A 22846-nucleotide genomic window follows, 5' to 3' on the forward strand; every position below is an offset into this window, starting at 1 on the left:
TTTGTCATTTTCTTTTCCCTATTTCAGTCAATGCATTCCTACAAAAATCTTCACAATACCAAGCATTTTATTTCATTTTTAAGATAACTTATTCTAAAGTTCATAGAACCAGATGTTTATTCTTAAATTGTATTCAACATTTGTTTGATGAAAATTATTCGGAAAGCATGGAGAAAAGAGTTCGGTGCTGTTGAGATTTGAACTCAGGATTTCCTGATTACGAGACAGGTGCTTTAACCACTAAGCCACAGCACCAACGTTAATAGTAAGAAATGCATACATAATTTATTGTTGATGATGAAAATGTGTTTCCTGCTATAAATTCTTCTTTATATGTATTGTAATCTTAAACACGAAAACATACTCAATCACTACGCAAGTATTAATATGTTTTAATAAACAGGTACTCTTATAAAACTCAATTTCATTTCTTGAATTCTTAAAAAAAAAATCATGAAGGTATTAATATTGCTCAAATCTAGGTAGAAATTTCATCTACGTCTTTCTCATAGATATGTATTTTTTTTATTTGGCAATAACAGTATTCATTCTATAATCTTGAAAATACTTGTGTTTTTATAAGGTTTAAGATGATCTGTTCAACGGTAAGATGAATCAGACTTTTATATTTTAATAGTATCGGAATAAGACCTAATGAAAATCATTTGTTATATAACAATGAGAAAAGCAAGGCACAGCTCAGAGTTGAACTCAGGATCTCCTGTTTACTAGACAGGCGTTTTAACCAGCAAAGCCACAGCACCCACTTGATTCTTAATTTTGAAAACTTTTTCTTTATGGTGTTCAAGAGAATAATGCTTTTTCACTTTCATATTCTTTTCTAAGTTCACACACTTCTCTACTCATAAACTTAAGATGAATGAAGACTCTTCACTTATTCAAAAACACCTCTCTAATTTGAAGTTTACCCTATTCATATCATTTTAAAATATACCTTGCTGAAGTATGGATTAGTTGAATTCAACAATAGAGTGATCATTCACCTCTATCTTGTTCTTTGTCATTTTCTTTTCCCTATTTCAATCAATGCATTCCTACAAAAATCTTCACAATACCAAGTATTTTATTTAATTTTTAAGATAACTTATTCTAAAGTTCATAGAACCAGATGTTTATACTTAAATTGTATTCAACACTTGTTTGATGAAAATTATTCGGAAAGCATGAAGAAAACAGTTAAATGCTGCTGAGATTTGAACTCAGGATTTCCTGTTTACGAGATAGGAGCTTTAACCACTTAGCCACAGCACCAACGGTAATAGCAAAAAATGCATAAATAATTTATTGTTGATGATGAAAATGTGTTTTCTGCTATAAATTCTTCTTTATATGTATTGTAATCTTAAACACGAAAAGATACTCAATCACTTCACAAGGATTCATATGTTTTAATAAACAGGTACTCTTATAAAACCCAATTTCATTTCTTGAATTCTTTACAATTTTTTTTCATGAAGGTAATAATATTGCTCCAATCTTGGTAGACATTTCATCTACGTCTTTCTCATAGATATGTACTTTTTTTCATTTTGCAATAACAGTATTCATTCTATAATCTTGAAAATACCTGGGTTTTTATAAGGTTAAAGGTGATCTGTTCAACAGTAAGATGAATCAGACTTTTATATTTTAATTGTATCGGAATAAGACCTAATGAAAATGATTTGTTATATAACATTGAGAAAAGCAAGGCACTGCTGAGAGATGAACTCAGGATCTCCTGTTTACTAGACAGGTGCTTTAACCAGCTAAGCCACAGCACCCACTTGATTCTTAAATTTGAAACACTTTTCTTTATGGTGTTCAAGAGAATATTGCTTTTTCACTTTCATATTCTTTTCTAAGTTCACACACTTCTCTACTCAAACACTTAAGATGAATGAAGACTCTTCACTTATTCAAAAACACCTCTCTAATTTGAAGTTTACCCTATTCATATCATTTTAAAATATACCTTGCTGAAGAATGGATTAGTTGAATTCAACAATAGAGTGATCATTCACCTCTATCTTGTTCTTTGTCATTTTCTTATCCCTATTTCAGTCAATGCATTCCTAAGAAAATCTTCACAATACCAAGCATTTTATTTAATTTTTAAGATAACCTATTCTAAAGTTCCTAGAACCAGATGTTTATTCTTAAATTGTATTCAACATGCGTTTGATGAAAATTTTTCGGAAAGCATGGAGAAAACATTTAGGTGCTGCTGAGATTTGAACTCAGGATTTCCTGTTTACGAGACAGGCGCTTTAACCACTAAGCCACAGCACCAACGTTAATAGTAAGAAATGCATACATAATTTATTGTTGATGATGAAAATGTGTTTCCTGCTATAAATTCTTCTTTATATGTATTGTAATCTTAAACACGAAAACATACTCAATCACTACGCAAGTAATAATATGTTTTAATAAACAGGTACTCTTATATAACCCAATTTCATTTCTTGAATTCTTTACAATTTTTTTCATGAAGGTAATAATATTGCTCCAATCTAGGTAGACATTTCATCTACGTCTTTCTCATAGATATGTATTTTTTTCATTTTGCAATAACAGTATTCATTCTATAATCTTGAAAATACTTGGGTTTTTATAAGGTTAAAGATGATCTGTTCAACAGTAAGATGAATCAGACTTTTATATTTTAATTGTATCGGAATAAGACCTAATGAAAATGATTTGTTATATAACAATGAGAAAAGCAAGGCGCTGCTGAGATTTGAACTCAGGATCTCCTGTTTACTAGACAGGCGCTTTAACCAGCTAAGCCACAGCACCCACTTGATTCTTAAATTTGAAACACTTTTCTTTATGGTGTTCAAGAGAATATTGCTTTTTCACTGTCATATTCTTTTCTAAGTTCACACACTTCTCTACTCAAACACTTAAGATGAATGAAGACTCATCACTTATTCAAAAACACCTCTCTAATTTGAAGTTTACCCTATTCATATCATTTTAAAATATACCTTGCTGAAGAATGGATTAGTTGAATTCAACAATAGAGTGAACATTCACCTCTATCTTGTTCTTTGTCATTTTCTTATCCCTATTTCAGTCAATGCATTCCTACAAAAATCTTCACAATACCAAGCATTTTATTTAATTTTTAAGATAACTTATTCTAAAGTTCATAGAACCAGATGTTTATTCTTAAATTGTATTCAACATTTGTTTGATGAAAATTATTCTGAAAGCATGGAGAAAAAAAGTTAGGTGCTGCTGAGAATTGAACTCAGGATTTCCTGTTTACGAGACAGGCGCTTTAACCACTAAGACACAGCACCAACGTTAATCGTAAGAAATGCATACATAATTTATTGTTGATGATGAAAATGTGTTTCATGCTATAAATTCTTCTTTATATGTATTGTAATCTTAAACACGAAAACATACTCAATCACTACGCAAGTATTAATATGTTTTAATAAACAGGTACTCTTATAAAACTCAATTTCATTTCTTGAATCCTTTAAAAAAAAAAATCATGAAGGTATTAATATTGCTCAAATCTAGGTAGAAATTTCATCTATGTCTTTCTCATAGATATGTATTTTTTTCATTTGGCAATAACAGTATTCATTCTATAATCTTGAAAATACTTGTGTTTTTATAAGGTTTAAGATGATCTGTTCAACAGTAAGATGAATCAGACTTTTATATTTTAATTGTATCGGAATAAGACCTAATGAAAATGATTTGTTATATAACAATGAGAAAAGCAAGGCACTGCTGAGAGTTGAACTCAGGATCTCCTGTTTACTAGACAGGCGCTTTAACCAGCTAAGCCACAGCACCCACTTGATTCTTAAATTTGAAACACTTTTCTTTATGGTGTTCAAGAGAATATTGCGTTTTCACTTTCATATTCTTTTCTAAGTTCACACACTTCTCTACTCAAACACTTAAGATGAATGAAGACTCTTCACTTATTCAAAAACACCTCTCTAATTTGAAGTTTACCCTATTCATATCATTTTAAAATATACCTTGCTGAAGAATGGATTAGTTGAATTCAACAATAGAGTGATCATTCACCTCTATCTTGTTCTTTGTCATTTTCTTTTCCCTATTTCAATCAATGCATTCCTACATAAATCTTCACAATACCAAGTGTTTTATTTAATTTTTAAGATAACTTATTCTAAAGTTCATAGAACCAGATGTTTATACTTAAATTGTATTCAACACTTGTTTGATGGAAATTATTCGGAAAGCATGGAGAAAACAGTTAAATGCTGCTGAGAATTTAACTCAGGATTTCCTGTTTACGAGACAGGAGCTTTAACCACTAAGCCACAGCACCAACAGTAATAGTAAAAAATGCATAAAGAATTTATTGTTAATGATGAAAATTTGTTTTCTGCTATAAATTCTTCTTTATATGTATTGTAATCTTAAACACGAAAAGATACTCAATCACTACGCAAGGATTAATATGTTTTAATAAACAGGTACTCTAATAAAACCCAATTTCATTTCTTGAATTCTTTACAATTTTTTTCATGAAGGTAATAATATTGCTCCAATCTAGGTAGACATTTCATCTACGTCTTTCTCATAGATATGTATTTTTTTCATTTTGCAATAACAGTATTCATTCTATAATCTTGAAAATACTTGGGTTTTTATAAGGTTAAAGATGATCTGTTCAACAGTAAGATGAATCAGACTTTTATATTTTAATTGTATCGGAATAAGACCTAATGAAAATGATTTGTTATATAACAATGAGAAAAGCAAGGCACTGCTCAGAGTTGAACTCAGGATCTCCTGTTTACTAGACAGGCGCTTTAACCAGCTAAGCCACAGCACCCACTTGATTCTTAAATTTGAAACACTTTTCTTTATGGTGTTCAAGAGAATATTGCTTTTTCACTTTCATATTCTTTTCTAAGTTCACACACTTCTCTACTCAAACACTTAAGATGAATGAAGACTCTTCACTTATTCAAAAACACCTCTCTAATTTTAAGTTTACCCTATTCATATCATTTTAAAATATCCCTTGCTGAAGAATGGATTAGTTGAATTCAACAATAGAGTGATCATTCACCTCTATCTTGTTCTTTGTCATTTACTTTTCCCTATTTCAGTCAATGCATTCCTACAAAAATCTTCACAATACCAAGCATTTTATTTAATGTTTAAGATAACTTATTCTAAAGTTCATAGATCCAGATGTTTATTCTTAAATTGTATTCAACATGCGTTTGATGTAAATTATTCGGAAAGCATGGAGAAAACAGTTAGGTTCTGCTGAGATTTGAACTCAGGATTTCCTGTTTACGAGAAAGGCGCTTTAACCACTAAGCCACAGCACCAACGTAAATAGTAAGAAATGCATAAATTATTCATTGTTGATGATGAAAATGTGTTTCCTGCTATAAATCCTTCTTTATATGTATTGTAATCTTAAACAGGAAAACATACTCAATCACTACGCAAGTATTAATATGTTTTAATAAACAGGTACTCTTATAAAACCCAATTTCATTTCTTGAATTCCTTACAATTTTTTTCATGAAGGTAATAATATTACTCCAATCTAGGTAGACATTTCATCTACGTCTTTCTCATAGATATGTATTTTTTTCATTTTGCAATAACATTATTCATTCTATAATCTTGAAAATACTTGGGTTTTTATAAGGTTAAAGATGATCTGTTCAACAGTAAGATGAATCAGACTTTTATATTTTAATTGTATCGGAATAAGACCTAATGAAAATGATTTGTTATATAACAATGAGAAAAGCAAGGCACTGCTCAGAGTTGAACTCAGGATCTCCTGTTTACTAGACAGGCGCTTTAACCAGCTAAGCCACAGCACCCACTTGATTCTTTATTTTGAAACACTTTTATTTATGGTGTTCAAGAGAATATTGCTTTTTCACTTTCATATTCTTTTCTAAGTTCACACACTTCTCTACTCAAACACTTAAGATGAATGAAGACTCTTCACTTATTCAAAAACACCTCTCTAATTTGAAGCTTACCATATTCATATCATTTTAAAATATACCTTGCTGAAGAATGGATTAGTTGAATTCAACAATAGAGTGATCATTCACCTCTATCTTGTTCTTTGTCATTTACTTTTCCCTATTTCAGTCAATGCATTCCTACAAAAATCTTCACAATACCAAGCATTTTATTTAATGTTTAAGATAACTTATTCTAAAGTTCATAGATCCAGATGTTTATTCTTAAATTGTATTCAACATGCGTTTGATGTAAATTATTCGGAAAGCATGGAGAAAACAGTTAGGTTCTGCTGAGATTTGAACTCAGGATTTCCTGTTTACGAGAAAGGCGCTTTAACCACTAAGCCACAGCACCAACGTAAATAGTAAGAAATGCATAAATTATTCATTGTTGATGATGAAAATGTGTTTCCTGCTATAAATCCTTCTTTATATGTATTGTAATCTTAAACAGGAAAACATACTCAATCACTACGCAAGTATTAATATGTTTTAATAAACAGGTACTCTTATAAAACCCAATTTCATTTCTTGAATTCCTTACAATTTTTTTCATGAAGGTAATAATATTACTCCAATCTAGGTAGACATTTCATCTACGTCTTTCTCATAGATATGTAGTTTTTTTCATTTTGCAATAACATTATTCATTCTATAATCTTGAAAATACTTGGGTTTTTATAAGGTTAAAGATGATCTGTTCAACAGTAAGATGAATCAGACTTTTATATTTTAATTGTATCGGAATAAGACCTAATGAAAATGATTTGTTATATAACAATGAGAAAAGCAAGGCACTGCTCAGAGTTGAACTCAGGATCTCCTGTTTACTAGACAGGCGCTTTAACCAGCTAAGCCACAGCACCCACTTGATTCTTTATTTTGAAACACTTTTATTTATGGTGTTCAAGAGAATATTGCTTTTTCACTTTCATATTCTTTTCTAAGTTCACACACTTCTCTACTCAAACACTTAAGATGAATGAAGACTCTTCACTTATTCAAAAACACCTCTCTAATTTGAAGCTTACCATATTCATATCATTTTAAAATATACCTTGCTGAAGAATGGATTAGTTGAATTCAACAATAGAGTGATCATTCACCTGTATCTTGTTCTTTGTCATTTTCTTTTCCCTATTTCAGTCAATGCATTCCTACAAAAATCTTCTCAATACCAAGCATTTTATTTAATTTTTAAGATAACTTATTCTAAAGTTCATAGAACCAGATGTTTATTCTTAAATTGTATTCAACATTTGTTTGATGAAAATTATTCGGAAAGCATGGAGAAAACAGTTAGGTGCTGTTGAGATTTGAACTCAGGATTTCCTGTTTACGAGACAGGCGCTTTAACCACTAAGCCACAGCACCAACGTTAATAGAAAGAAATGCATACATAATTTATTGTTGATGATGAAAATGTGTTTCCTGCTATAAATTCTTCTTTATATGTATTCTAATCTTAAACACGAAAAAAACTCAATCACTACGCAAGTATTAATATGTTTTAATAAACAGGTACTCTTATAAAACTCAATTTCATTTCTTGAATTCTTAAAAAAAAAAAATCATGAAGGTATTAATATTGCTCAAATCTAGGTAGAAATTTCATCTACGTCTTTCTCATAGATATGTATTTTTTTCATTTGGCAATAACAGTATTCATTCTATAATCTTGAAAATACTTGTGTTTTTATAAGGTTTAAGATGATCTGTTCAACAGTAAGCTGAATCAGACTTTTATATTTTAATTGTATCGGAATAAGACCTAATGAAAATGATTTGTTATATAACAATGAGAAAAGCAAGGCACTGCTGAGAGTTGAACTCAGGATCTCCTGTTTACTAGACAGGCGCTTTAACCGGCTAAGCCACAGCACCCACTTGATTCTTAAATTTGAAACACTTTTCTTTATGGTGTTCAAGAGAATATTGCTTTTTCACTTTCATATTCTTTTCTAAGTTCACACACTTCTCTACTCAAACACTTAAGATGAATGAAGACTCTTCACTTATTCAAAAACACCTCTCTAATTTGAAGTTTTCCCTATTCATATCATTTTAAAATATACCTTGCTGAAGAATGGATTAGTTGAATTCAACAATAGAGTGATCATTCACCTCTATCTTGTTCTTTGTCATTTTCTTTTCCCTATTTCAATCAATGCATTCCTACAAAAATCCTCACAATACCAAGTATTTAATTTAATTTTTAAGATAACTTATTCTAAAGTTCATAGAACCAGATGTTTATACTTAAATTGTATTCATCACTTGTTTGATGAAAATTATTCGTAAAGCATGAAGAAAACAGTTAAATGCTGCTGAGATTTGAACTCAGGATCTCCTGTTTACGAGATAGGACCTTTAACCACTAAGCCACAGCACCAACGGTAATAGTAAAAAATGCATAAATAATTTATTGTTGATGATGAAAATGTGTTTTCTGCTATAAATTCTTCTTTATATGTATTGTAATCTTAAACACGAAAAGATACTCAATCACTACGCAAGGATTCATATATTTTAATAAACAGGTACTCTTATAAAACCCAATTTCATTTCTTGAATTCTTTACAATTTTTTTTCATGAAGGTAATAATATTGCTCCAATCTTGGTAGACATTTCATCTACGTCTTTCTCATAGATATGTACTTTTTTCATTTTGCAATAATAGTATTCATTCTATAATCTTGAAAATACCTGGGTTTTTATAAGGTTAAAGGTGATCTGTTCAACAGTAAGATGAATCAGACTTTTATATTTTAATTGTATCGGAATAAGACCTAATGAAAATGATTTGTTATATAACAATGAGATAATGCAAGGCACTGCTGAGAGATGAACTCAGGATCTCCTGTTTACTAGACAGGCGCTTTAACCAGCTGTGCCACAGCACCCACTTGATTCTTAAATTTGAAACACTTTTCTTTATGGTGTTCAAGAGAATATTGCTTTTTCACTTTCATATTCTTTTCTAAGTTCACACACTTCTCTACTCAAACACTTAAGATGAATGAAGACTCCTCACTTATTCAAAAACACCTCTCTAATTTGAAGTTTACCCTATTCATATCATTTTAAAATATACCTTGCTGAAGAATGGATTAGTTGAATTCAACAATAGAGTGATCATTCACCTCTATCTTGTTCTTTGTCATTTTCTTTTCCCTATTTCAGTCAATGCATTCCTACAAAAATCTTCACAATACCAAGCATTTTATTTAATTTTTAAGATAACTTATTCCAAAGTTCATAGAACCAGATATTTATTCTTAAATTGTTTTCAACATTTGTTTGATGAAAATTATTCGGAAAGCATGGAGAAAAAATTTAGGTGCTGCTGAGATTTGAACTCAGGATTTCCTGTTTACGAGACATGCGCTTTAACCACTAAGCCACAGCACCAACGTTAATAGTAAGAAATGCATACATAATTTATTGTTGATGATGAAAATGTGTTTCCTGCTATAAATTCTTCTTTATATGTATTGTAATCCTAAACACGAAAACATACTCAATCACTACGCAAGTATTAATATGTTTTAATAAACAGGTACTCTTATAAAACTCAATTTCATTTCTTGAATCCTTTAAAAAAAAATCATGAAGGTAATAATATTGCTCAAATCTAGGTAGAAATTTCATCTACGTCTTTCTCATAGATATGTATTTTTTTCATTTTGCAATAACAGTATTCATTCTATAATCTTGAAAATACTTGTGTTTTTATAAGGTTTAAGATGATCTGTTCAACAGTAAGATGAATCAGACTTTTATATTTTAATTGTATCGGAATAAGACCTAATGAAAATGATTTGTTATATAACAATGAGAAAAGCAAGGCACTGCTGAGAGTTGAACCCAGGATCTCCTGTTTACTAGACAGGCGCTTTAACCAGCTAAGCCACAGCACCCACTTGATTCTTAAATTTGAAACACTTTTCTTTATGGTGTTCAAGAGAATATTGCTTTTTCACTTTCATATTCTTTTCTAAGTTCACACACTTCTCTACTCAAACACTTAAGATGAATGAAGACTCTTCACTTATTCAAAAACACCTCTCTAATTTGAAGTTTACCCTATTCATATCATTTTAAAATATACCTTGCTGAAGAATGGATTAGTTGAATTCAACAATAGAGTGATCATTCACCTCTATCTTGTTCTTTGTCATTTTCTTTTCCCTATTTCAGTCAATGCATTCCTACAAAAATCTTCACAATACCAAGCATTTTATTTAATTTTTAAGATAACTTATTCTAAAGTTCATAGAACCAGATGTTTATTCTTAAATTGTATTCAACATTTGTTTGATGAAAATTATTCGGAAAGCATGGAGAAAACATTTAGGTGTAGCTGAGATTTGAACTCAGGATATCCTGTTTATGAGACAGGCGCTTTAACCACTAAGCCACAGCACCAACGTTAATAGTAAGAAATGCATACATAATTTATTGTTGATGATGAAAATGTGTTTCCTGCTATAAATTCTTCTTTATATGTATTGTAATCTTAAACACGAAAACATACTCAATCACTACGCAAGTATTAATATGTTTTAATAAACAGGTACTCTTATAAAACTCAATTTCATTTCTTGAATCCTTTAAAAAAAAATCATGAAGGTATTAATATTGCTCAAATCTAGGTAGAAATTTCATCTACGTCTTTCTCATAGATATGTCTTTTTTCATTTGGCAATAACAGTATTCATTCTATAATCTTGAAAATACTTGTGTTTTTATAAGGTTTACGATGATCTGTTCAACAGTAAGATGAATCAGACTTTTATATTTTAATGGTATCGGAATAAGACCTAATAAAAATGATTTGTTATATAACAATGAGAAAAGCAAAGGACTGCTGAGAGTTGAACTCAGGATCTCCTGTTTACTAGACAGGCGCTTTAACCAGCTAAGCCACAGCACCCACTTGATTCTTAAATTTGAAACACTTTTCTTTATGGTGTTCAAGAGAATATTGCTTTTTCACTTTCATATTCTTTTCTAAGTTCACACACTTCTCTACTCAAACACTTAAGATGAATGAAGACTCTTCACTTATTCAAAAACACCTCTCTAATTTGAAGTTTACCCTATTCATATCATTTTAAAATATACCTTGCTGAAGAATGGATTAGTTGAATTCAACAATAGAGTGATCATTCACCTCTATCTTGTTCTTTGTCATTTTCTTTTCCCTATTTCAGTCAATGCATTCCTACAAAAATCTTCACAATACCAAGCATTTTATTTAATTTTTAAGATAACTTATTCTAAAGTTCATAGAACCAGATGTTTATTCTTAAATTGTATTCAACATTTGTTTGAGGAAAATTATTCGGAAAGCATGGAGAAAACATTTAGGTGCTGCTGCGATTTGAACTCAGGATTTCCTGTTTACGAGACAGGCGCTTTAACCACTAAGCCACAGCACCAACCTTAATAGTAAGAAATGCATACATAATTTATTGTTGATGATGAAAATGTGTTTCCTGCTATAAATTCTTCTTTATATGTATTGTAATCTTAAACAGGAAAACATACTCAATCACTACGCAAGTATTAATATGTTTTAATAAACAGGTACTCTTATAAAACCCAATTTCATTTCTTGAACTCTTTACAATTTTTTTTCATGAAGGTAATAATATTGCTCCAATCTAGGTAGACATTTCATCTACGTCTTTCTCATAGATATATATTTTTTTCATTTTGCAATAACATTATTCATTCTATAATCTTGAAAATACTTGGGTTTTTATAAGGTTAAAGATGATCTGTTCATCAGTAAGATGAATCAGACTTTTATATTTTAATTGTATCGGAATAAGACCTAATGAAAATGATTTGTTATATATTACAATGAGAAAAGCAAGGCGCTGCTGAGATTTGAACTCAGGATTTCCTGTTTACTAGACAGGCGCTTTAACCAGCTAAGCCACAGCACCCACTTGATTCTTAAATTTGAAACACTTTTCTTTATGGTGTTCAAGAGAATATTGCTTTTTCACTTTCATATTCTTTTCTAAGTTCACACACTTCTCTACTCAAACACTTAAGATGAATGAAGACTCTTCACTTATTCAAAAACACCTCTCTAATTTGAAGTTTACCCTATTCATATCATTTTAAAATATTCCTTGCTGAAGAATGGATTTGTTGAATTCCACAATAGAGTGATCATTCACCTCTATCTTGTTCTTTGTCATTTTCTTTTCCCTATTTCAGTCAATGCATTCCTACAAAAATCTTCACAATACCAAGCATTTTATTTCATTTTTAAGATAACTTATTCTAAAGTTCATAGAACCAGATGTTTATTCTTAAATTGTATTCAACATTTGTTTGATGAAAATTATTCGGAAAGCATGGAGAAAAGAGTTAGGTGCTGTTGAGATTTGAACTCAGGATTTCCTGTTTACGAGACAGGCGCTTTAACCACTAAGCCACAGCACCAACGTTAATAGTAAGCAATGCATACATAATTTATTGTTGATGATGAAAATGTGTTTCCTGCTATAAATTCTTCTTTATATGTATTGTAATCTTAAACACGAAAACATACTCAATCACTACGCAAGTATTAATATGTTTTAATAAACAGGTACTCTTATAAAACTCAATTTCATTTCTTGAATTGTTTAAAAAAAAAAAATCATGAAGGTATTAATATTGCTCAAATCTAGGTAGAAATTTCATCTACGTCTTTCTCATAGATATGTATGTTTTTTATTTGGCAATAACAGTATTCATTCTATAATCTTGAAAATACTTGTGTTTTTATAAGGTTTAAGATGATCTGTTCAACAGTAAGATGAATCAGACTTTTATATTTTAATTGTATCGGAATAAGACCTAATGAAAATGATTTGTTATATAACAATGAGAAAAGCAAGGCACAGCTGAGAGTTGAACTCAGGATCTCCTGTTTACTAGACAGGCGTTTTAACCAGCTAAGCCACAGCACCCACTTGATTCTTAATTTTGAAAACTTTTTCTTTATGTTGTTCAAGAGAATAATGCTTTTTCACTTTCATATTCTTTTCTAAGTTCACACACTTCTCTACTCAAACACTTAAGATGAATGAAGACTCTTCACTTATTCAAAAACACCTCTCTAATTTGAAGTTTACCCTATTCATATCATTTTAAAATATCCCTTGCTGAAGAATGGATTAGTTGAATTCAACAATAGAGTGATCATTCACCTCTATCTTGTTCTTTGTCATTTTATTTTCCCTATTTCAGTCAATGCATTCCTACAAAAATCTTCTCAATACCAAGCATTTTATTTAATTTTTAAGATAACTTATTCTAAAGTTCATAGAACCAGATGTTTATTCTTAAATTGTATTCAACATTTGTTTGATGAAAATTATTCGGAAAGCATGGAGAAAACAGTTAGGTTCTGCTGAGATTTGAACTCAGGATTTCCTGTTTACGAGAAAGGTGCTTTAACCACTAAGCCACAGCACCAACGTTAATAGTAAGAAATGCATAAATTATTCATTGTTGATGATGAAAATGTGTTTCCTGCTATAAAGTCTTCTTTATATGTATTGTAATCTTAAACAGGAAAACATACTCAATCACTACACAAGTATTAATATGTTTTAATAAACAGGTACTCTTATAAAACCCAATTTCATTTCTTGAATTCTTTACAAATTTTTTTCATGAAGGTAATAATATTACTCCAATCTAGGTAGACATTTCATCGACGTCTTTCTCATAGATATGTATTTTTTTCATTTTGCAATAACATTATTCATTCTATAATCTAGAAAATACTTGGGTTTTTATAAGGTTAAAGATGATCTGTTTAACAGTAAGATGAATCAGACTTTTATATTTTAATTGTATCGGAATAAGACCTAATGAAAATGATTTGTTATATATTACAATGAGAAAAGCAAGGCGCTGCTGAGATTTGAACACAGGATCTCCTGTTTACTAGACAGGCGCTTTAACCAGCTAAGCCACAGCACCCACTTGATTCTTAAATTTGAAACACTTTTCTTTATGGTGTTCAAGAGAATATTGCTTTTTCACTTTCATATTCTTTTCTAAGTTCACACACTTCTCTACTCAAACACTTAAGATGAATGAAGACTCTTCACTTATTCAAAAACACCTCTCTAATTTGAAGCTTACCCTATTCATATCATTTTAAAATATACCTTGCTGAAGAATGGATTAGTTGAATTCAACAATAGAGTGATCATTCACCTGTATCTTGTTCTTTGTCATTTTCTTTTCCCTATTTCAGTCAATGCATTCCTACAAAAATCTTCTCAATACCAAGCATTTTATTTAATTTTTAAGATAACTTATTCTAAAGTTCATAGAACCAGATGTTTATTCTTAAATTGTATTCAACATTTGTTTGATGAAAATTATTCGGAAAGCATGGAGAAAACAGTTAGATGCTGTTGAGATTTGAACTCAGGATTTCCTGTTTATGAGACAGGCGCTTTAACCACTAAGCCACAGCACCAACGTTAATAGTAAGAAATGCATACATACTTTATTGTTGATGATGAAAATGTGTTTCCTGCTATAAATTCTTCTTTATATGTATTCTAATCTTAAACACGAAAACATACTCAATCACTACGCAAGTATTAATATGTTTTAATAAACAGGTAATCTTATAAAACTCAATTTCATTTCTTGAATTCTTTAAAAAAGAAATCATGAAGGTATTAATATTGCTCAAATCTAGGTAGAATTTTCATCTACGTCTTTCTCATAGATATGTATTTTTTTCATTTGGCAATAACAGTATTCGTTCTATAATCTTGAAAATACTTGTGTTTTTATAAGGTTTAAGATGATCTGTTCAACAGTAAGATGAATCAGACTTTTATATTTTAATTGTATCGGAATAAGACCTAATGACAATGATTTGTTATATAACAATGAGAAAAACAAGGCACTGCTGAGAGTTGAACTCAGGATCTCCTGTTTACTAGACAGGCGCTATAACCAGCTAAGCCACAGCACCCACTTGATTCTTAAATTTGAAACACTTTTCTTTATGGTGTTCAAGAGAATATTGCTTTTTCACTTTCATATTCTTTTCTAAGTTCACACACTTCTCTACTCAAACACTTAAGATGAATGAAGACTCTTCACTTATTCAAAAACACCTCTCTAATTTGAAGTTTACCCTATTCATATCATTTTAAAATATACCTTGCTGAAGAATGGATTAGTTGAATTTAACAATAGAGTGATCATTCACCTCTATCTTGTTCTTTGTCATTTTCTTTTCCCTATTTCAATCAATGCATTCCTACAAAAATCTTCACAATACCAAGTATTTTATTTATTTTTAAGATAACTTATTCTAAAGTTCATAGAACCAGATGTTTATACTTGAATTGTATTCATCACTTGTTTGATGAAAATTATTCGGAAAGCATGAAGAAAACAGTTAAATGCTGCTGAGATTTGAACTCAGGATTTCCTGTTTACGAGATAGGAGCTTTAACCACTAAGCCACAGCACCAACGGTAATATTAAAAAATGCATAAATAATTTATTGTTGATGATGAAAATGTGTTTTCTGCTATAAATTCTTCTTTATATGTATTGTAATCTTAAACACGAAAAGATACTCAATCACTACGCAAGGATTCATATATTTTAATAAACAGGTACTCTTATAAAACCCAATTTCATTTCTTGAATTCTTTACAATTTTTTTCATGAAGGTAATAATATTGCTCCAATCTTGGTAGGCATTTCATCTACATCTTTCTCATAGATATGTACTTTTTTCATTTTGCAATAACAGTATTCATTCTATAATCTTGAAAATACCTGGGTTTTTATAAGGTTAAAGGTGATCTGTTCAACAGTAAGATGAATCAGACTTTTATATTTTAATTGTATCGGAATAAGACCTAATGAAAATGATTTGTTATATAACGATGAGAAAATGCAAGGCACTGCTGAGAGATGAACTCAGGATCTCCTGTTTACTAGACAGGCGCTTTAACCAGCTAAGCCACAGCACCCACTTGATTCTTAAATTTGAAACACTTTTCTTTATGGTTTTCAAGAGAATATTGCTTTTTCACTTTCATATTCTTTTCTAAGTTCACACACTTCTCTACTCCATTACTTAAGATGAATGAAGACTCTTCACTTATTCAAAAACACCTCTCTAATTTGAAGTTTACCCTATTCATATCATTTTAAAATATACCTTGCTGAAGAATGGATTAGTTGAATTCAACAATAGAGTGATCATTCACCTCTATCATGTTCTTTGTCATTTTCTTTTCCCTATTTCAGTCAATGCATTCCTACAAAAATCTTCACAATACCAAGCATTTTATTTAATTTTTAAGATAACTTATTCTAAAGTTCATAGAACCAGATGTTTATACTTGAATTGTATTCATCACTTGTTTGATGAAAATTATTCGGAAAGCATGAAGAAAACAGTTAAATGCTGCTGAGATTTGAACTCAGGATTTCCTGTTTACGAGATAGGAGCTTTAAACACTAAGCCACAGCACCAACGGTAATATTAAAAAATGCATAAATAATTTATTGTTGATGATGAAAATGTGTTTTCTGCTATAAATTCTTCTTTATATGTATTGTAATCTTAAACACGAAAAGATACTCAATCACTACGCAAGGATTCATATATTTTAATAAACAGGTACTCTTATAAAACCCAATTTCATTTCTTGAATCCTTTACAATTTTTTTTCCTGAAGGTATTAATATTGCTCAAATCTAGGTAGAAATTTCATCTACTTCTTTCTCATAGATATGTATTTTTTTCACTTTGCAATAACAGTATTCATTCTATAATCTTGAAAATACTTGGGTTTTTATAAGGTTTAAGATGATCTGTTCAACAGTAAGGTGAATGAGACTTTTATATTTTAATTGTATCGGAAGAAGACCTCATGAAAATTATTTGTTATATAACAATGAGCAAAGCAAGGCACTGCTGAGAGTTGAACTCAGGATCTCCTGTTTACTAGACAGGCGCTATAACCAGCTAAGCCACAGCACCCACTTGATTCTTAAATTTGAAACACTTTTCTTTATGGTGTTCAAGAGAATATTGCTTTTTCACTTTCATATTCTTTTCTAAGTTCACACACTTCTCTACTCAAACACTTAAGATGAATGAAGACTCTTCACGTATTTAAAAACACCTCTCTAATTTGAAGTTTACCCTATTCATATCATTTTAAAATATACCTTGCTGAAGAATGGATTAGTTGAATTCAACAATAGAGTGATCATTCACCTCTATCTTGTTCTTTGTCATTTTCTTTTCCCTATTTCAATCAATGCATTCCTACAAAAATCTTCACAATACCAAGTATTTTATTTAATTTTTAAGATAACTTATTCTAAAGTTCATAGAACCAGATGTTTATACTTGAATTGTATTCATCACTTGTTTGATGAAAATTATTCGGAAAGCATGAAGAAAACAGTTAAATGCTGCTGAGATTTGAACTCAGGATTTCCTGTTTACGAGATAGGAGCTTTAACCACTAAGCCACAGCACCAACGGTAATATTAAAAAATGCATAAATAATTTATTGTTGATGATGAAAATGTGTTTTCTGCTATAAATTCTTCTTTATATGTATTGTAATCTTAAACACGAAAAGATACTCAATCACTACGCAAGGATTCATATATTTTAATAAACAGGTACTCTTATAAAACCCAATTTCATTTCTTGAATTCTTTACAATTTTTTTTCATGAAGGTAATAATATTGCTCCAATCTTGGTAGGCATTTCATCTACGTCTTTCTCATAGATATGTACTTTTTTTCATTTTGCAATAACAGTATTCATTCTATAATCTTGAAAATACCTGGGTTTTTATAAGGTTTAAGATGATCTGTTCAACAGTAAGATGAATCAGACTTTTATATTTTAATGGTATCGGAATAAGACCTAATGAAAATGATTTGTTATATAACAATGAGAAAAGCAAGGCACTGCTGATAGTTGAACTCAGGATCTCCTGTTTACTAGACAGGCGCTTTAACCAGCTAAGCCACAGCACCCACTTGATTCTTAAATTTGAAACACTTTTCTTTATGGTGTTCAAGAGAATATTGCTTTTTCACTTTCATATTCTTTTCTAAGTTCACACACTTCTCTACTCAAACACTTAAGATGAATGAAGACTCTTCACTTATTCAAAAACACCTCTCTAATTTGAAGTTTACCCTATTCATATCATTTTAAAATATACCTTGCTGAAGAATGGATTAGTTGAATTCAACAATAGAGTGATCATTCACCTCTATCTTGTTCTTTGTCATTTTCTTTTCCCTATTTCAGTCAATGCATTCCTACAAAAATCTTCACAATACCAAGCATTTTATTTAATTTTTAAGATAACTTATTCTAAAGTTCATAGAACCAGATGTTTATACTTAAATTGTATTCATCACTTGTTTGATGAAAATTATTTGGAAAGCATGAAGGAAACAGTTAAATGCTGCTGAGATTTGAACTCAGGATTTCCTGTTTATGAGATAGGAGCTTTAACCACTAAGCCACAGCACCAACGGTAATAGTAAAAAATGCATAAATAATTTATTGTTGATGATGAAAATGTGTTTTCTGCTATAAATTCTTCTTTATATGTATTGTAATCTTAAACACGAAAAGATACTCAATCACTACGCAAGGATTCATATATTTTAATAAACAGGTACTCTTATAAAACCCAATTTCATTTCTTGAAATCTTTACAATTTTTTTTCATGAAGGTAATAATATTGCTCCAATCTTGGTAGAGATTTCATCTACGTCTTTCTCATAGATATGTACTTTTTTCATTTTGCAATAATAGTATTCATTCTATAATCTTGAAAATACCTGGGTTTTTATAAGGTTAAAGGTGATCTGTTCAACAGTAAGATGAATCAGACTTTTATATTTTAATTGTATCGGAATAAGACCTAATGAAAATGATTTGTTATATAACAATGAGAAAAGCAAGGCACTGCTGAGAGTTGAACTCAGGATCTCCTGGAGACAGGCACTTTAACCAGCTAAGCCACAGCACCCACTTGATTCTTTATTTTGAAACACTTTTCTTTATGGTGTTCAAGAGAATATTGCTTTTTCACTTTTATATTCTTTTCTAAGTTCACACACTTCTCTACTCAAACACTTAAGATGAATGAAGACTCTTCACTTATTCAAAAACACCTCTCTAATTTGAAGCTTACCCTATTCATATCATTTTAAAATATACCTTGCTGAAGAATGGATTAGTTGAATTCAACAATAGAGTGATCATTCACCTCTATCTTGTTCTTTGTCATTTTCTTTTCCCTATTTCAGTCAATGAATTCCTACAAAAATCTTCACAATACCAAGCATTTTATTTAATGTTTAAGATAACTTATTCTAAAGTTCATAGAACCAGATGTTTATTCTTAAATTGTATTCAACATTTGTTTGATGTAAATTATTCGGAAAGCATGGAGAAAACAGTTAGGTTCTGCTGAGATTTGATCTCAGGATTTCCTGTTTACGAGACAGGCGCTTTAACCACTAAGCCACAGCACCAACGTTAACAGTAAGAAATGCATAAATTATTCATTGTTGATGATGAAAATGTGTTTCCTGCTATAAATTCTTCTTTATATGTATTGTAATCTTAAACAGGAAAATATACTCAATCACTACTCAAGTATTAATATGTTTTAATGAACAGGTACTCTTATAAAACCCAATTTCATTTCTTGAATTCTTTACAATTTTTTTTCATGAAGGTAATAATATTGCTCAAATCTAGGTAGACATTTCATCTACGTCTTTCTCATAGATATGTATTTTTTTCATTTTGCAATAACAGTATTCATTCTATAATCTTGAAAATACTTGTGTTTTTATAAGGTTTAAGATGATCTGTTCAACAGTAAGATGAATCAGACTTTTATATTTTAATTGTATCGGAATAAGACCTAATGAAAATGATTTGTTATATAACAATGAGAAAAGCAAGGCACTGCTGAGAGTTGAACTCAGGATCTCCTGTTTACTAGACATGCACTTTAACCAGCTAAGCCACAGCACCCACTTGATTCTTAAATTTCAAACACTTTTCTTTATGGTGTTCAAGAGAATATTGCTTTTTCACTTTCATATTCTTTTCTAAGTTCACACACTTCTCTACTCAAACACTTAAGATGAATGAAGACTCTTCACTTATTCAAAAACACCTCTCTAATTTGAAGTTTACCCTATTCATATCATTTTAAAATATTCCTTGCTGAAGAATGGATTTGTTGAATTCCACAATAGAGCGATCATTCACCTCTATCTTGTTCTTTGTCATTTTCTTTTCCCTATTTCAGTCAATGCATTCCTACAAAAATCTTCACAATACCAAGCATTTTATTTCATTTTTAAGATAACTTATTCTAAAGTTCATAGAACCAGATGTTTATTCTTAAATTGTATTCAACATTTGTTTGATGAAAATTATTCGGAAAGCATGGAGAAAAGAGTTAGGTGCTGTTGAGATTTGAACTCAGGATTTCCTGATTACGAGACAGGCGCTTTAACCACTAAGCCACAGCACCAACGTTAATAGTAAGAAATGCATACATAATTTATTGTTGATGATGAAAATGTGTTTCCTGCTATAAATTCTTCTTTATATGTATAGTAATCTTAAACACGAAAACATGCTCAATCACTACGCAAGTATTAATATGTTTTAATAAACAGGTACTCTTATAAAACTCAATTTGATTTCTTGAATTCTTTAAAAAAAAAAATCATGAAGGTATTAATATTGCTCAAATCTAGGTAGAAATGTCATCTACGTCTTTCTCATAGATATGTATTTTTTTTATTTGGCAATAACAGTATTCATTCTATAATCTTGAAAATACTTGTGTTTTTATAAGGTTTAAGATGATCTGTTCAACAGTAAGATGAATCAGACTTTTATATTTTAATTGTATCGGAATAAGACCTAATGAAAATAATTTGTTATATAACAATGAGAAAAGCAAGGCACAGCTCAGAGTTGAACTCAGGATCTCCTGTTTACTAGACAGGCGTTTTAACCAGCTAAGCCACAGCACCCACTTGATTCTTAATTTTGAAAACTTTTTCTTTATGGTGTTCAAGAGAATAATGCTTTTTCACTTTCATATTCTTTTCTAAGTTCACACACTTCTCTACTCATAAACTTAAGATGAATGAAGACTCTTCACTTATTCAAAAACACCTCTCTAATTTGAAGTTTACCCTATTGATATCATTTTAAAATATACCTTGCTGAAGAATGGATTAGTTGAATTCAACAATAGAGTGATCATTCACCTCTATCTTGTTCTTTGTCATTTTCTTTTCCCTATTTCAATCAATGCATTCCTACAAAAATCCTCACAATACCAAGTATTTTATTTAATTTTTAAGATAACTTATTCTAAAGTTCATAGAACCAGATGTTTATACTTAAATTGTATTCATCACTTGTTTGATGAAAATTATTCGGAAAGCATGAAGAAAACAGTTAAATGCTGCTGAGGTTTGAACTCAGGATTTCCTGTTTACGAGATAGGAGCTTTAACCACTAAGCCACAGCACCAACGGTAATAGTAAAAAATGCATAAATAATTTATTGTTGATGATGAAAATGTGTTTTCTGCTATAAATTCTTCTTTATATGTATTGTAATCTTAAACACGAAAAGATACTCAATCACTACGCAAGGATTCATATATTTTAATAAACAGGCACTCTTATAAAACCCAATTTCATTTCTTGAATTCTTTACAATTTTTTTTCATGAAGGTAATAATATTGCTCCAATCTTGGTAGACATTTCATCTACGTCTTTCTCATAGATATGTACTTTTTTTCATTTTGCAATAACAGTATTCATTCTATAATCTTGAAAATACCTCGGTTTTTATAAGGTTAAAGGTGATCTGTTCAACAGTAAGATGAATCAGACTTTTATATTTTAATTGTATCGGAATAAGACCTAATGAAAATGATTTGTTATATAACAATGAGAAAAGCAAGGCACTGCTGAGAGTTGAGCTCAGGATCTCCTGTTTACTAGACAGGCACTTTAACCAGCTAAGCCACAGCACCCACTTGATTCTTAAATTTGAAACACTTTTCTTTATGGTGTTCAAGAGAATATTGCTTTTTCACTTTCATATTCTTTTCTAAGTTCACACACTTCTCTACTCAAACACTTAAGATGAATGAAGACTCTTCACTTATTCAAAAACACCTCTCTAATTTGAAGCTTACCCTATTCATATCATTTTAAAATATACCTTGCTGAAGAATGGATTAGTTGAATTCAACAATAGAGTGATCATTCACCTCTATCTTGTTCTTTGTCATTTTCTTTTCCCTATTTCAGTCAATGCATTCCTACAAAAATCTTCACAATACCAAGCATTTTATTTAATTTTTAAGATAACTTATTCTAAAGTTCATAGAACCAGATGTTTATTCTTAAATTGTATTCAACATTTGTTTGATGAAAATTATTCAGAAAGCATGGAGAAAACATTTAGGTGCTGCTGAGATTTGAACTCAGGATTTCCTGTTTATGAGACAGGCGCTTTAACCACTAAGCCACAGCACCAACGTTAATAGTAAGAAATGCATACATAATTTATTGTTGATGATGAAAATGTGTTTCCTGCTATAAATTCTTCTTTATATGTATTGTAATCTTAAACACGAAAACATACTCAATCACTACGAAAGTATTAATATGTTTTAATAAACAGGTACTCTTATAAAACTCAATTTCATTTCTTGAA

The 22846-nt window shown here is 30.1% G+C and overlaps 14 non-coding genes across 14 annotated transcripts; all 14 read right to left on the reverse strand.

The window, feature by feature from the left end:
* Positions 1-2219: 2219 nt before the first annotated feature.
* On the reverse strand, positions 2220-2292 carry TRNAT-CGU (transfer RNA threonine (anticodon CGU)). Its single transcript has one exon. It is a non-coding gene; the product is annotated as a tRNA-Thr (tRNA).
* A 436-nt stretch (positions 2293-2728) lies between these two features.
* TRNAT-AGU (transfer RNA threonine (anticodon AGU)) lies at positions 2729-2802 on the reverse strand. The gene has a single exon. It is a non-coding gene; the product is annotated as a tRNA-Thr (tRNA).
* A 946-nt stretch (positions 2803-3748) lies between these two features.
* Positions 3749-3822, reverse strand: TRNAT-AGU (transfer RNA threonine (anticodon AGU)). Its single transcript has one exon. It is a non-coding gene; the product is annotated as a tRNA-Thr (tRNA).
* A 3490-nt stretch (positions 3823-7312) lies between these two features.
* Positions 7313-7385, reverse strand: TRNAT-CGU (transfer RNA threonine (anticodon CGU)). Its single transcript has one exon. It is a non-coding gene; the product is annotated as a tRNA-Thr (tRNA).
* A 436-nt stretch (positions 7386-7821) lies between these two features.
* TRNAT-AGU (transfer RNA threonine (anticodon AGU)) lies at positions 7822-7895 on the reverse strand. Its single transcript has one exon. It is a non-coding gene; the product is annotated as a tRNA-Thr (tRNA).
* Positions 7896-9858: 1963 nt separating this feature from the next.
* On the reverse strand, positions 9859-9932 carry TRNAT-AGU (transfer RNA threonine (anticodon AGU)). Its single transcript has one exon. It is a non-coding gene; the product is annotated as a tRNA-Thr (tRNA).
* A 435-nt stretch (positions 9933-10367) lies between these two features.
* Positions 10368-10440, reverse strand: TRNAM-CAU (transfer RNA methionine (anticodon CAU)). Its single transcript has one exon. It is a non-coding gene; the product is annotated as a tRNA-Met (tRNA).
* A 1455-nt stretch (positions 10441-11895) lies between these two features.
* Positions 11896-11969, reverse strand: TRNAT-AGU (transfer RNA threonine (anticodon AGU)). The gene has a single exon. It is a non-coding gene; the product is annotated as a tRNA-Thr (tRNA).
* A 435-nt stretch (positions 11970-12404) lies between these two features.
* On the reverse strand, positions 12405-12477 carry TRNAT-CGU (transfer RNA threonine (anticodon CGU)). The gene has a single exon. It is a non-coding gene; the product is annotated as a tRNA-Thr (tRNA).
* A 1459-nt stretch (positions 12478-13936) lies between these two features.
* TRNAT-AGU (transfer RNA threonine (anticodon AGU)) lies at positions 13937-14010 on the reverse strand. Its single transcript has one exon. It is a non-coding gene; the product is annotated as a tRNA-Thr (tRNA).
* A 435-nt stretch (positions 14011-14445) lies between these two features.
* Positions 14446-14518, reverse strand: TRNAM-CAU (transfer RNA methionine (anticodon CAU)). Its single transcript has one exon. It is a non-coding gene; the product is annotated as a tRNA-Met (tRNA).
* A 436-nt stretch (positions 14519-14954) lies between these two features.
* Positions 14955-15028, reverse strand: TRNAT-AGU (transfer RNA threonine (anticodon AGU)). The gene has a single exon. It is a non-coding gene; the product is annotated as a tRNA-Thr (tRNA).
* A 1963-nt stretch (positions 15029-16991) lies between these two features.
* Positions 16992-17065, reverse strand: TRNAT-AGU (transfer RNA threonine (anticodon AGU)). The gene has a single exon. It is a non-coding gene; the product is annotated as a tRNA-Thr (tRNA).
* Positions 17066-22592: 5527 nt separating this feature from the next.
* TRNAM-CAU (transfer RNA methionine (anticodon CAU)) lies at positions 22593-22665 on the reverse strand. Its single transcript has one exon. It is a non-coding gene; the product is annotated as a tRNA-Met (tRNA).
* Positions 22666-22846: the final 181 nt, after the last annotated feature.

This window comes from Lissotriton vulgaris, chromosome 12 (genome assembly GCF_964263255.1).
Source record: "Lissotriton vulgaris chromosome 12, aLisVul1.2, whole genome shotgun sequence".
NCBI classification, from domain to species: domain Eukaryota; kingdom Metazoa; phylum Chordata; class Amphibia; order Caudata; family Salamandridae; genus Lissotriton; species Lissotriton vulgaris.